General features: G+C 55.5%; 1 protein-coding gene across 3 annotated transcripts in view; it reads left to right on the top strand.

The window, feature by feature from the left end:
* The window catches only part of NGEF (neuronal guanine nucleotide exchange factor), a 453640-nt gene that overhangs the window by 77094 nt on the left and 364053 nt on the right, over positions 1 to 12493 (top strand). The window contains exon 1 of one of the 3 annotated variants that reach the window (XM_075340890.1): positions 5200 to 5300. The exons of 1 other annotated variant lie outside the window; for it this stretch is intronic. The gene's annotated coding sequence lies outside the window, so the exon portion shown is untranslated. Of the gene's footprint in view, positions 1 to 5199; positions 5301 to 12493 lie in introns of those variants that run through there. One more of the 3 variants, XM_075340892.1, reaches the window with a different exon arrangement.

Below are 12493 nucleotides of genomic sequence, written 5' to 3'. Positions count from 1 at the left end.
AACTGACTGTACCAGGGATCATTCAACAAGTGAAAAATCAAAGTTCACCACCCGATATAATTAATTTAACACAAGATGAAGTACGCCTACGTCTGAGTAAATTAAACATTGACAAATCCCCAGGGCCAGATGGCATTCATCCACGAATATTGAGTGAATTGAGCTCCGTAATCGACAGACCGCTGTATCTCATCTTTTTAGACTCACTTATAACAGGGTTGGTGCCTCAGGATTGGAGGATTGCTGATGTGGTACCGATATTTAAGAAAGGTAAGAGGGTAGATCCAGGCAACTACCGTCCAGTAAGCCTGACATCAGTAGTATGCAAAGGTTTTGAGGGCATTTTAAGGGATGACATGCAAAAATATATTGCAGAAAATAATATGATAACTGACAAACAGCATGGATTCATGAAAGATAAGTCGTGTCTAACCAACCTGTTGGGGTTCTATGAGGGGGTAAGTTCAAACCTGGATATTGGTAATGCAGCTGATGTGATTTATTTGGACTTTGCAAAGGCATTTGATACTGTACCACATAATAGCCTTATACTAAAGCTCCAGAAGCAAGGACTAGGGGACACAATATGCAACTGGGTAAGGAATTGGCTAAAAGATAGGAAACAAAGAGTAGTCATATATGGTACATTCTCTAAATGGGCTATAGTCAGCAGTGGGGTGCCGCAGGGATCTGTGCTTGGACCGATTCTTTTTAATCTCTTTATTAATGACCTTGTGGATGGGATTGATAGTACAGTGTCAGTCTTTGCCGATGACACCAAACTATGTAGGATATTAAAAACTGACCTGGATAGTACAATATTACAAAAAGATCTGGATAAGATGTCAGAATGGGCAGATACTTGGCCAATGAGATTTAATGTTGATAAATGTAAAGTAATGCACCTAGGATGGAGTAATCCTATAGCTGCGTATACATTAAATGGAAGTAAACTCGGGACTACAGAACAGGAGAAGGACTTGGGTATTCTCATTACAAATAAGCTGAGCAGCAGTACTCAATGTCAAGCAGCAGCTGCTAAAGCAAACAAGATTTTAGGGTGTATAAAAAGAGAGATTAGATCCCGTGATCCCAACGTATTGTTACCCCTCTATAAATCACTTGTAAGGCCACATCTGGAATACGGGATCCAGTTTTGGGCTCCACATTTTAAAAAGGACATTCAGAAGTTAGAGTCAGTTCAAAGGCGGGCAACTAGACTATTACAAGGAATGGAAGGCCTCCCATATGATGACAGGTTGAAAAAGTTAGATATGTTTAGCTTAGAAAAAAGACGTCTCAGAGGAGATCTCATTTATATGTATAAATACATGTGTGGTCAATATAAAGGACTGGCACATGACTTATTTCTTCGAAAGACAGTACTAAGGACCAGGGGGCACTCACTGCGAGTGGAAGAAAAGCGATTCCAACAGCTAAATAGGAAAGGGTTCTTTACAGTTAGAGCAGTCAGACTGTGGAATGCCCTACCACAAGAGGTAGTACTGGCAGATACTATAACAGCTTTTAAAAAAGGGCTGGATGATTTCCTCAGTACACAAAACATTGTTGGTTATAAATGACTTAGTGACTAAATGTAGAACTGGTGGAGGAAGGTTGAACTAGATGGACCTAGGTCTTTTTTCAACCTAAGTAACTATGTAACTATGTAACTGCCACTTTACTCCTCTCACTTCCACTTCTAAACTGAACTCTCTCCACTCCTCAACTCATCTGCCTGCTTTTCCCGCCTCCAGGACTGTGTACTCCTCGGTGGGCGGGGCCAACCGCCTTGCCCACCCCCCTGGTGTGGACATCAGCCCCTGGAGGAGGGCAACAAGGGTTTTCGTCTGACTTTGGTGTGCCTGACCGGGAGTGTGGGGTGTGTAGGTGTTGTTCTCTGTGGCCCCTGGCTTGACCAGGGCGCCACATTCCCCCTTAGTAAAATGCAGACCGTCCGCGGGCTGCCCGTCCATCACCGGTTTTATTTTCACAACTGAAAAGATAAACGGTAAAACAGGGATTACAAGTAAAATAACATCGCACATCGGGAGGTACTCTTACTTTAACGTTGCAAAACGGTTACGGCTTCCGCTCTCTCCCACCCAAGTAACCTGGCCCTGATGCTGCCCCTAAGCAAACAGGCAGCACCCCTTGACCCCAGTCCAGCACAAGTTACCCGAGTGGGTTCTGTCCTTTTCAGGGGACCCACGTCCATGGGGAACCCCTGAAACCCCCAGAGAATCACCACCGGTTCCGGTGGTGGCTGGGCCCCAGCCTGCTCCACTGCGGGCCCTTCCTCCAATCTGCCTCTCCGGAGGCGGCAACGGTGAAAGCCATAAAACAACATTTTTATTTACAAGCCACAAGTTCGTGGCTGCCTTGCTAGTTCTCAGGCTTGTCCATAAGGAGTCCCTTATGCAACACTTGTAAACAATCCCCACGGGGACAACGGTGCCAGCAACGACCGGTCTCAATCACGCTGACAATCAGGTAACTTTCTTCTGCTAATTGGCTTATCATTCATAGAACTTTTAACGGTACTTTTAACACTGGTGGTCCCAACGGGGACAACTTTTAGGCGGGGGACCGCCGACTTCACTGCTCGCTTTCATCATCCGGAACACGGGGATCAGACCCTCCAGCGCATAGCAGGCGCGACGGGGAAGGGCCGCACGGTACACATTATTTCCGCTCCAGGGATGTAAGTGGCCTCCATGTCACACAGGGCAACGACCCCTTCGTCTTCCTCGGAAACAGGCTCTGTGTCCGGTCCGGAGTCGCTATCATCCGTTCCTGTGCCAGGCAGGCCGCCGCCAGCTGCCACAGCTTCTGGGCTTGCCACTCTCTCAGCCACTGCCACGAAGGGGTGTACGCCAGACGGATCAGGCGCAGCACAGTGCACGGGCAAGGAAGACGGAGGCGGCATGGGGGCCAGGGGTAGACCGGGTCCCTCAGCCGCAACGGCCAGTCCCTCGGGGACACAGGGGCGTGGGTCACTCACCAGCTCCTCTATCATGGCCTCCATTCCATACACCCGGGCGACTGCAGCTACCTCCTCCACCTCCGCGGTCCACTGCTCCATCAGCCTACATATCTGACTCCGGTAGTGTCGGCAGATCCCTGCCGTTCAGGCCCTCAGCCATGCCGCTGTTCCAGGCACCGGCTCGGTAGCCTCCGCATAGCTAGGTGGGGCAGACATCCTTTGCAGGACTCAGCAGTTCGCGGGGTCCCGGCGTCCTTACTTGTATAGCCGCGAGCTACATGCGGCCAGACGCCATCAGTCCCCCTTAGTCTCTTTCCGGCTCCTCCTCTACAGGGGCGGGGTTTTGGCCTTCGCGCCTCCACTACTCGAGGAGACGCTCGAGCGGGAATTTTTCGCGCCCAAGATGGCGGCTTCTCAAATTTTCCAGCTGGACACCTCCGGCGGTAACAAGGCGCACCTCTACCAGACGGCAGAGTGGTAAGATCCTGTTCGTGACGCCAAGTTGTCGCGGGCGGAGGAGGGGACGCTGCACTCTCCCACTGCTCGGGTCCGGCCGCTGCTGCTCGGTGGTGGCTCGAGCGGTGGGCCGGATCCCGGGGACTCGAGCGGCGCTCCTCGCCCGTGAGTGAAAAGGGTGGGGATTTGATTATTGTCCGTGACGCCACCCACGGTTGTGGTGATATTGGTGACACCACCGCTGCTCTGGACGGGGATCCCGGGAGCGATGACTTGGAGCAGCTTTGATGTTAGTTCTCCCCTCCGTGGGTAGGGGGTTGGTTGTCCCGGGGCCCGGTGATGGGGTAGGGATGGATGGCAGGCGGGTTACGGGGCCTGGTGAGGTGCAGGGTCGCGGGGGCAGCGTTGTGCCGCACGGCACGGTGGTACTAACTCAGCCAATGATGAGGACACAGTTCTCGGTAAAACACACGGCTGGATGGACGGGTCCCACAGACGGCTGCGGTGTTGTTTCTCCCGGCAGGTTGATGGTGACTGCCTTTCCCTGCACCTATGTAGTGTAACGGTTCCAATGGGTTCCCACCGGTAACCCGCTCCCAGGCTTGGATGTGGGCCGGAGGAGTCCCTTTTGCCCGCAGGCTCTGGCCCTGGGAACGGTAGCCTTGGCGGTGGCTGTGTTTCCCTCTCTCGGTTGGACTGTTGCCTTCTGTCGGGACTTGGCTGCTGGGAAACCCAGGAGGTTCCCTTCGCTAACGAATTTGGCAAATTCACGGCGACTCCTAGCATGCCGGGGTCCGTAAGCCCCTGCCGGATGGTGCTGGCTTCTCTTTGGGTACCGGTCCGGTACCGCCGGGCCACCGCCTGTCCACGGTCTTTACGGTAAACTCCGATAGGCCACTCCTGCAGACGGTCACCACCGTCTGCCAACCTTGCTGATCCGTCCGGGCCACACACCCGGACCAACTTCAGGCTGCTTAACTGCCACTTTACTCCTCTCACTTCCACTTCCAAACTGAACTCTCTCCACTCCTCAACTCATCTGCCTGCTTTTCCCGCCTCCAGGACTGTGTACTCCTCGGTGGGCGGGGCCAACCGCCTGGCCCACCCCCCTGGTGTGGACATCAGCCCCTGGAGGAGGGCAACAAGGGTTTTCGTCTGACTTTGATGTGCCTGACCGGGAGTCTGGTGTGTGTAGGTGTTGTTCTCTGTGGCCCCTGGCTTGTCCAGGGCGCCACAAAGCCATTTTGGAGCTTGATGCATTTACAACACAACGTGGCGCAGATGCAGAGACAGCTGATCATATTCTACATTGCTTCATGAAATCTGCATCCTATCACTGGTAATAGGCAACCACTTCCTTTTTAATTACACTAGTTTTAATAAACCTTCCCCATGTGACGTTTACCCACAGCAATCATTACAATTTCAGATGTATAAAGTATCCTGTGCATATTATCCTATTATATTCCTCCTATCGTCTTTGTACACGCAGGTGCAGTGAATTCCACGCTCATGTTGTATGGTGTTTGCTTGGATGTGTATTTGTTTTTGGTGACTGTTTATATCTGCATATTGTTAGTGCATTGTGGCATTCCTTACTACGAGCGCTGGGAGTGGCTGTGTAAATAGCACAAAAGAATGTGACATTACATTTCGTATATTGCAGGGAGCGGTTTGTTTCTAATGTCACCTTTAGCCAGTCACACTGTCTCTTTAATTTAGCATTTCCCTGTACACAGCTAGTGCACACAAGATACTTGTAGACCTTTGGTACTGCAGGAGAGCGGGATATCATCATACAAAGCCAGAGCACAGGAGAGACAAGCCAGTGCCAGCTGTTCTCCATACACTGGACAAGGTAATTTTGGGGGGGGACTGATCATTGTATACACAATCCTGCTATCCAGGACCATGACAGGTTGATTGCCACCCAGATACAGGTAGATCTACTGCTAGAGAAAGAGCCCGGACTGCTGACCCGAAGGGGCTTAAGGGAGGGCTACATGACTAGGAGGGATGCCAGGCCATAGGGTTAATAAGGGGTTAATGGAGAAAGTCAGTTTGGGCGCGAAATTTGGGGGTGGTGCTAAGGGGCAGTTAGGATCAGGGGTCAGTGTGATTGGTCAGGGGGTGGTGGCTATTGGGGGTCGTATATAGGGCAGGTCAGAGGGGGGTGGGCCATTCCTACCTGGACGTGACTGGAATCGTTGTGGCTGGATCCCGAAGATGGAGGACTTCATGGCACAGATGAAGAGGATGGCGGAGCAGCGTGGACAGCGTTGGATGGACGAGCAGCTCCAGCGATGGTCCGGCGTCGGCGAGGAAGATGGGACCCCCCTGCCTCCGAAGCGGCAGCGAAGAACTCGGCCCCCAGAGCGCCTCAGCCCGGAGATGACGCCGAGGAGCCGGCGGCGGAGACGGAGCCCGAGTGGATGTGCGGCGGTGGATCCGGGAGCCGGGACGTCGCGAGGCCCCGGCCGGAAGTCGGGCCGCGGGCGCCAAGGCAACGGGGCGGTGAGCGACACGGCCGGCCTCCCCTCCTCTTCCGGGTCGCGGCGCACGGCAGTGACGCGCGCGTCGCGGCCGCGTGACCCGGCGCGGTCACCTGACCCGGCGCGGTCACCTGACCCGGCGCGGTCACCTGACCCGGCGCGGTCACGGGGCCCGCTGCGCTCGCGTGACCCGGCGTCCCCCTGTGCTCCGGCGGCCTCACCTGACCGAGCGCGCTCACCTGACCCGCCGCGGTCACGTGGGGCGGCGCGGTCACGTGGGGCGGCGCGGTCACGTGGGGCGGCGCGATCACGTGGGGCAGCGCGGTCACGTGGGGCGGCGATGTCACCTGACCGGGCGCTGTCACCTGACCGGGCGCGGTCATGTGACCCCGCGTACTCACCCGTCCCGCCGCGTCCTCGCGATCCGGCAGGCTCGCCTGACCCGGTGCGGTCACCTGACCCGCCGCGGTCACGCGGGCCGGCGCGGTCGCGTGGGTCGGCGGGGTCGCGCGGGTCGGCGGGGTCGTATGAGCCAGCGGGGTCATGGGGGCCAGCTGGGTTGCGTGGGCCAGCGGGATCGCGGGGCGCAGATGAGGCCACAGTGGCGGCGGCGGCAAGGTCTAGGAGCAGAGCGGGGCCCATGCAGGAGCATGGGGTCCCAGTGGCGGCGGGGGAGTCCGTACGGAGACGGCCCGGATCGGCGGGGCCCGGCCTGGGATCGCAGCGGAGGGACAACGATGGGACGGCGTCGGGATCAGCTGGAGCACGCGGGGATGCCGGACGGCATGCCCCAGGCGGCGTTTATGTGGCGGAGCCAGCGTCTGGATCGTCGCGGAGGATGGATGGTGCTGCGGGCGGACGGGGCCTAAGGTCGAGTCTGCCGGACGGCGGGCTCCCTGGGCCTGGGTCCAGTGAGGACGAGGAGGCAACCCTGGAGGAGGACGTCGCGGAGGACGGCAACGGGGACCAGATCGTGGAGGTCGGCGAGGCGGCTGGAGTGCGACGCGGAGAACATGTGACGGCTGTTTCGGGATCTTCTCGGAGTCAGCCTGGTAAGACCACGGTTTCTTCTATTTCTCGTGCACCTGGTTTGGCTATGGATGGTGTGTCTGGTGATACGGATGGCGTGCAGGGCGTGAATGTGGTTGGTGGTACGGGTGGTTTACTTGGTGGCCCGAGTGGCGGGCGGGTCGTGAATGTGGTGACGGGTGACGGCAGTGTGGCGTCCGAGTTGTTGAGGTTGGTTAGGGGTTTGTTTGCCCCTGTGGGGGGCCCTAGCTTGGTGTGGCAGGGAGCGACGGGGCAGGAGGTTGCGACTCCTGCGGTTGGAGGGGTTGCTGGTGGCAATGCGGTTGGTGAGCCGGTGGTGGCGGCTCCCGCGGCCCCAGCTGCGGCTCCCGCTGCCGCAGCTGCGGCTGCAGTGGACATTGTTCGATTGGATGACAAGGCAAGAGGGGAAGTGTATGTTTGCTTTGATGGCCCGTTGGGGGCGCATCTGAAGCAGGAGACCAGGGAAAAAATATGGAAGGATGAATATGTTGAAATATTCTCATTGCTTCCGTTGGAAAAGTTTAATCTGGATCGGGTTAAACCGGATGAGAACAAAAAGGACGAGGAAGAACGGCGGCGTTATCGCCTTATTCCCCGCACTTTTCAGAACTGGTTGCAGGCCTTTGTGATACTGGCCGGTGTGGTGGGGGAAAAGGCTCCGGATAACTGTACAGCGCTTTTCTGTTATCTGGATTCTATCTGTGAGGCGTATAGGACCTATGGGGGGACTGCTTGGCTAAGATATGACGAGCAGTTTCGCCAGAGGAAGGCGGTCAGACCCAGTTTACGGTGGGACCACAAAGAAATTAGTCTATGGATGCGGCTGATGGCTGCGCCGAAGTCGGCATCACAGTCCTTTCCAGGGGGCACCGGCGGGGGATCATTTGGCACCTCGTCGGGGCCCAAAAAGGGCGTTTGCTGGCAGTTTAATGAGAAGGAATGCCGGTTTGGGTCTTCCTGCCGATTCAAGCACGAGTGTTCGGGCTGTGGTGGCGCCCACAGTCACCTTAAGTGCTTCCGGAAGGGAAAAGGAAAGGCCGCGGAGTCTTCGTCAAAAAGGGAGGACCCCGGTGAGGGTAGATCGGATGGCGCCGTTTCTAAGTAGATACCCGGACCGGGGATCGGCGGAATTGTTGAGTGACGGTTTTAGTTTTGGTTTCAAGATACCGTCAGTGGTTAAGACGGGAGAGATTCGTTTAAAAAATTTGCAGTCGACGCGCCTACATGGTGAGGTTGTTGCGGATAAGTTACGGAAGGAGGTGGAGCTAGGACGGATGGCGGGGCCTTTTGATGCCCCTCCATTGCCGGACTTGGTTGTGTCCCCGTTGGGGTTGGTCCCAAAAAAGGAACCTAACAAGTTCCGGCTCATCCACCATTTGTCCTATCCTACTGGCCGGTCGGTGAACGATGGTATTGATCCTGAGCTGGTTTCGGTTTCGTATGTCCGTTTTGATAAGGCTGTGGAATGGTTAAGGAAGTTGGGCTGTGGTTCGCTGTTGGCGAAAACGGATATAGAAGCGGCCTTCCGCCTGTTGCCGGTGCACCCGGACAGTTTTCACCTGTTGGGGTGTTGGTGGGAGGACAAGTTTTATGTAGATTGTTGTTTGCCTATGGGCTGTTCAATTTCATGTTCTTATTTTGAGAAGTTTAGTTGTTTCTTGGAATGGGTAATTAAGGAGGAGGCGGGTCTAGATTCAGTGTTGCATTACTTGGACGACTTCTTGTGCATGGGGCCTGCGGGATCCTCGCAGTGTTCCCTTTTGCTTCGGACAGTGGAGCAGGTTGCTCGCCGGTTTGGCGTTCCGTTGGCGCCGGAGAAGACGGAGGGTCCGGTTACGGTTTTGAAATTCCTGGGTATCGAGCTGGATACGGTTGCCATGGAGTGCCGCTTGCCGGAGGACAAGCTGGTGGATTTGAGGCGTTGTGTTCAAGGGGCCATTGAGGCCAAGAAGATTCGTTTACGGGACTTGCAGTCCCTGTTGGGGAAGTTGAATTTTGCGTGTAGAATATTGCCGATGGGGAGAGTTTTTTCCCGTCGCTTGGCTCAAGCCACCACCGGTGTGTTGCACCCTTTGCATTTTGTGCGTTTGAAGGTGGAGCATAAGGCGGACCTGAGAGTGTGGTCCCGTTTTTTGCAGCGGTACAATGGACGGTCATTGTGGCTTCGTGAGGTGGTGTCAAATGAGGAGTTGGTACTGTATACGGACGCGGCGGGATCCAGTGGTTTTGGCGCATATTTTGGGGGGAGATGGTGTGCCGGCAGGTGGCCTGATTCGTGGCGGGTTTGTGGTCTGACTAGGAATTTGGCCCTGTTGGAACTTTTTCCTATTGTCGTGGCCATAGAGGTTTGGGGACAGGATTTGAAAGACAGGAAGGTGCGTTTCATGTGTGACAACTTGGGGGTGGTTCAGTGTGTTAACAAGCTGACAGCTGATTCCCCCCCGGTAGTGGACCTCTTGCGTCACTTGGTGCTGAAATGTCTGGAGTTGAACTTGTGGGTCTGCGCTGTACATGTGCCGGGGGTGCTGAATTCTGTGGCTGATGCTTTATCTCGCTTCCAGTGGGACCGCTTTCGAATGCTGGCGCCGGACGCGGAGCAGCAGGAGACCGTATGGCCCGTCTGGTTGTGGGACCTGGTTTGCAGCCGGCCTGGGAATTGATCCGACATTCGGTGGCACCCAGTACGTGGCGCAGCTATAATTCAGCGTGGGACCGTTGGCTCGAGTTGGTTGATGAGGTGGGAGGTCATGTATCTGAAGGTGACAGAGTTTATTTAGTTTTGTTTATGTTGGGTAGGGCTAAGGAAGAAGGCCTTTCGTGGTCGGCCGTGGCGGGCAGGTTAGCGGGCATTTCCTTCTTTTTCAAGTTATTGGGCTGGAAGGACGTTACGAAGGATTTCTGGGTGCGCCAGGTGATGAAGGGTTACCGGAGGGCGGGGGCGCGCCGAGACCTTCGGCGCCCGGTATCTTTTGAGCTGCTGGGCAAGCTGTTGTCGGTGTTGCCTCGGGTGTGCTGTTCGGAGTATGAATGCCAGTTGTTCGGGACCGCTTTTGTTTTGGCCTTCTTTGGGGCGTTTAGAATTAGTGAACTGGTGAGCAGAAACACGAGGAGTCACGGAGGTTTGTTGCTGGAGGACGTGGAATGCGGTATGGATGTGGTGCGGTGTTGCTTGAGACGGTCAAAGACGGACCAGCTGGGTAGAGGTCGGATGGTGGAACTATGGGGTGTACCTGGTTTAGCGGAGTGCCCTGTCAGATGGCTGTCGGCGTTTTTAGAGGTGAGGGGTGCTCGCCCGGGGTCCCTTTTGTCCCACCAGGACGGGTCAGCCTTGTCGAGTTACCAATTTGTCTGCATCTTTCGGAGGTGCCTGCAGTGTTGCGGTCTCAACGAGGCTGAGTTCGCGTCGCACTCCTTTCGGATTGGGGCTGCGACTCAGGCGGCTCGTTGGGGTCTGGGCGCGCAGGCTCTCCGTAAGATTGGACGATGGGACTCGGCCAGGTTTCGATCTTACGTCCGGCCGAACTTGTTGTGAGCTATGGGTGGGGAGGGGGGGGGGGGTCGGGGGGCTGTATTGGTTTGGTAATCATTACCCATTTTCTTCCTTGTGCCCCCTTCCCCCCCCCCCTCCCCCTCTCCCCTGTTGTGTTGTCACCTTTTGTTTTGTAGGTTTCCCATTGTTGGTGTGGGTGCTCGGCCACTCATACGTGTATTGGGGGGCGTTCCGTGCGGGAATACGACCGGACGGCCGCCAGTTGGGGGTTCCCAGAGAAAAGGCTACTGTGCGATGGATCGGGGTCAGGGGCATGCTGTGGAGTGAGGTGTTGCCTACCTGGCGCCACCATTCGCAGCTGGACAGAGCACCGGACGTGGTAGTACTACACGCGGGTGGGAATGACCTGGGTCTCCGGGCTTCCAGGGACCTGATACAAGACATAAAATGTGACTGCCTGCGGCTCCTGTCTTCCCACCCGGGTCTAGTAATTGTCTGGTCGGATATGGTTGCGCGGCTGACATGGCGGCACGCCAGGTCGGTGGAGGCAGTAAACAGGGCGCGAAGTAAAGTGAATCGGGAGATTGGGCGGTTCATTTCCCGGGTTGGGGGTGTCTCTGTTCGGCACCCGGAGTTGGAAGCGGCGTCCGCCGACTTGTTGCGCCGGGACGGGGTCCATTTAAATTCGGTGGGAAATGATATTTGGGCCTTAGGGCTGATGGAGGGGCTTGAGAAGGCTTTGTTGGTGTGGGAGGACTCGCGCGCACAAGGGGTCATGCGAGCTCGCGGTGGCGGAAAGGAGGGGGGTGTCTGAAGGTGGGGGTTTGCACAGAGGAGAGGACGGAACCCAGTGCCGGAGCGGGTTACCTCTAGCGGTGCAATTGTTTGGTAAACGGGTCCTTGCTGGGTTGAGTCTCAGCGGGACGTAGTGGGGGCAACATCTGGCTTGGGCTCTCGAGTCGGTGTGTTGCGGCTGAGGGTCAGGAGACAGGCTGATGTTGCAAAGAACATTTTGGTTAACCTTCAGGTACCCCCCCCTTCCTTTTCGGGTTCTTCAATGAAGAGTTGTATTGTTACATGGCTGATGTTTATGTTATGAATAAATGGGGCTGCTGTGGCCTTTATATTCCAACGTCACACAGTGTTTGTGTTTATTTTAGATAAGAACCCTAGGGGGTAGGGTGTTGTTGGGGAAGGTCACAGGCCTTCAGTCAGACATTCCGGAGTCAAGAAAGAGCCCGGACTGCTGACCCGAAGGGGCTTAAGGGAGGGCTACATGACTAGGAGGGATGCCAGGCCATAGGGTTAATAAGGGGTTAATGGAGAAAGTCAGTTTGGGCGCGAAATTTGGGGGTGGTGCTAAGGGGCAGTTAGGATCAGGGGTCAGTGTGATTGGTCAGGGGGTGGTGGCTATTGGGGGTCGTATATAGGGCAGGTCAGAGGGGGGTGGGCCATTCCTACCTGGACGTGACTGGAATCGTTCCCGCCCGCCCGCCCTAATTGTGGATTCGACATCGATGAAGAAAAGAAGGAAGATCGTATTTGTCGCAGCGGCGGAAAGGAGGGGGGTGTCTGAAGGTGGGGGTTTGCACAGAGGAGAGGACGGAACCCAGTGCCGGAGCGGGTTACCTCTAGCGGTGCAATTGTTTGGTAAACGGGTCCTTGCTGGGTTGAGTCTCAGCGGGACGTAGTGGGGGCAACATCTGGCTTGGGCTCTCGAGTCGGTGTGTTGCGGCTGAGAGTCAGGAGACAGGCTGATGTTGCAAAGAACATTTTGGTTAACCTTCAGGTACCCCCCCCTTCCTTTTCGGGTTCTTCAATGAAGAGTTGTATTGTTACATGGCTGATGTTTATGTTATGAATAAATGGGGCTGCTGTGGCCTTTATATTCCAACGTCACACAGTGTTTGTGTTTATTTTAGATAAGAACCCTAGGGGGTAGGGTGTTGTTGGGGAAGGTCACAGGCCTTCAGTCAGACATTCCGGAGTCATGACTCTTCTGGTAGCTGACAATACTCC

This window comes from Anomaloglossus baeobatrachus, chromosome 3 (assembly GCF_048569485.1).
Source record: "Anomaloglossus baeobatrachus isolate aAnoBae1 chromosome 3, aAnoBae1.hap1, whole genome shotgun sequence".
Taxonomy (NCBI): domain Eukaryota; kingdom Metazoa; phylum Chordata; class Amphibia; order Anura; family Aromobatidae; genus Anomaloglossus; species Anomaloglossus baeobatrachus.
The sequence above is the reverse complement of the archived record's forward strand: the minus strand, read 5'-3'. Positions and strand labels throughout refer to the sequence as shown.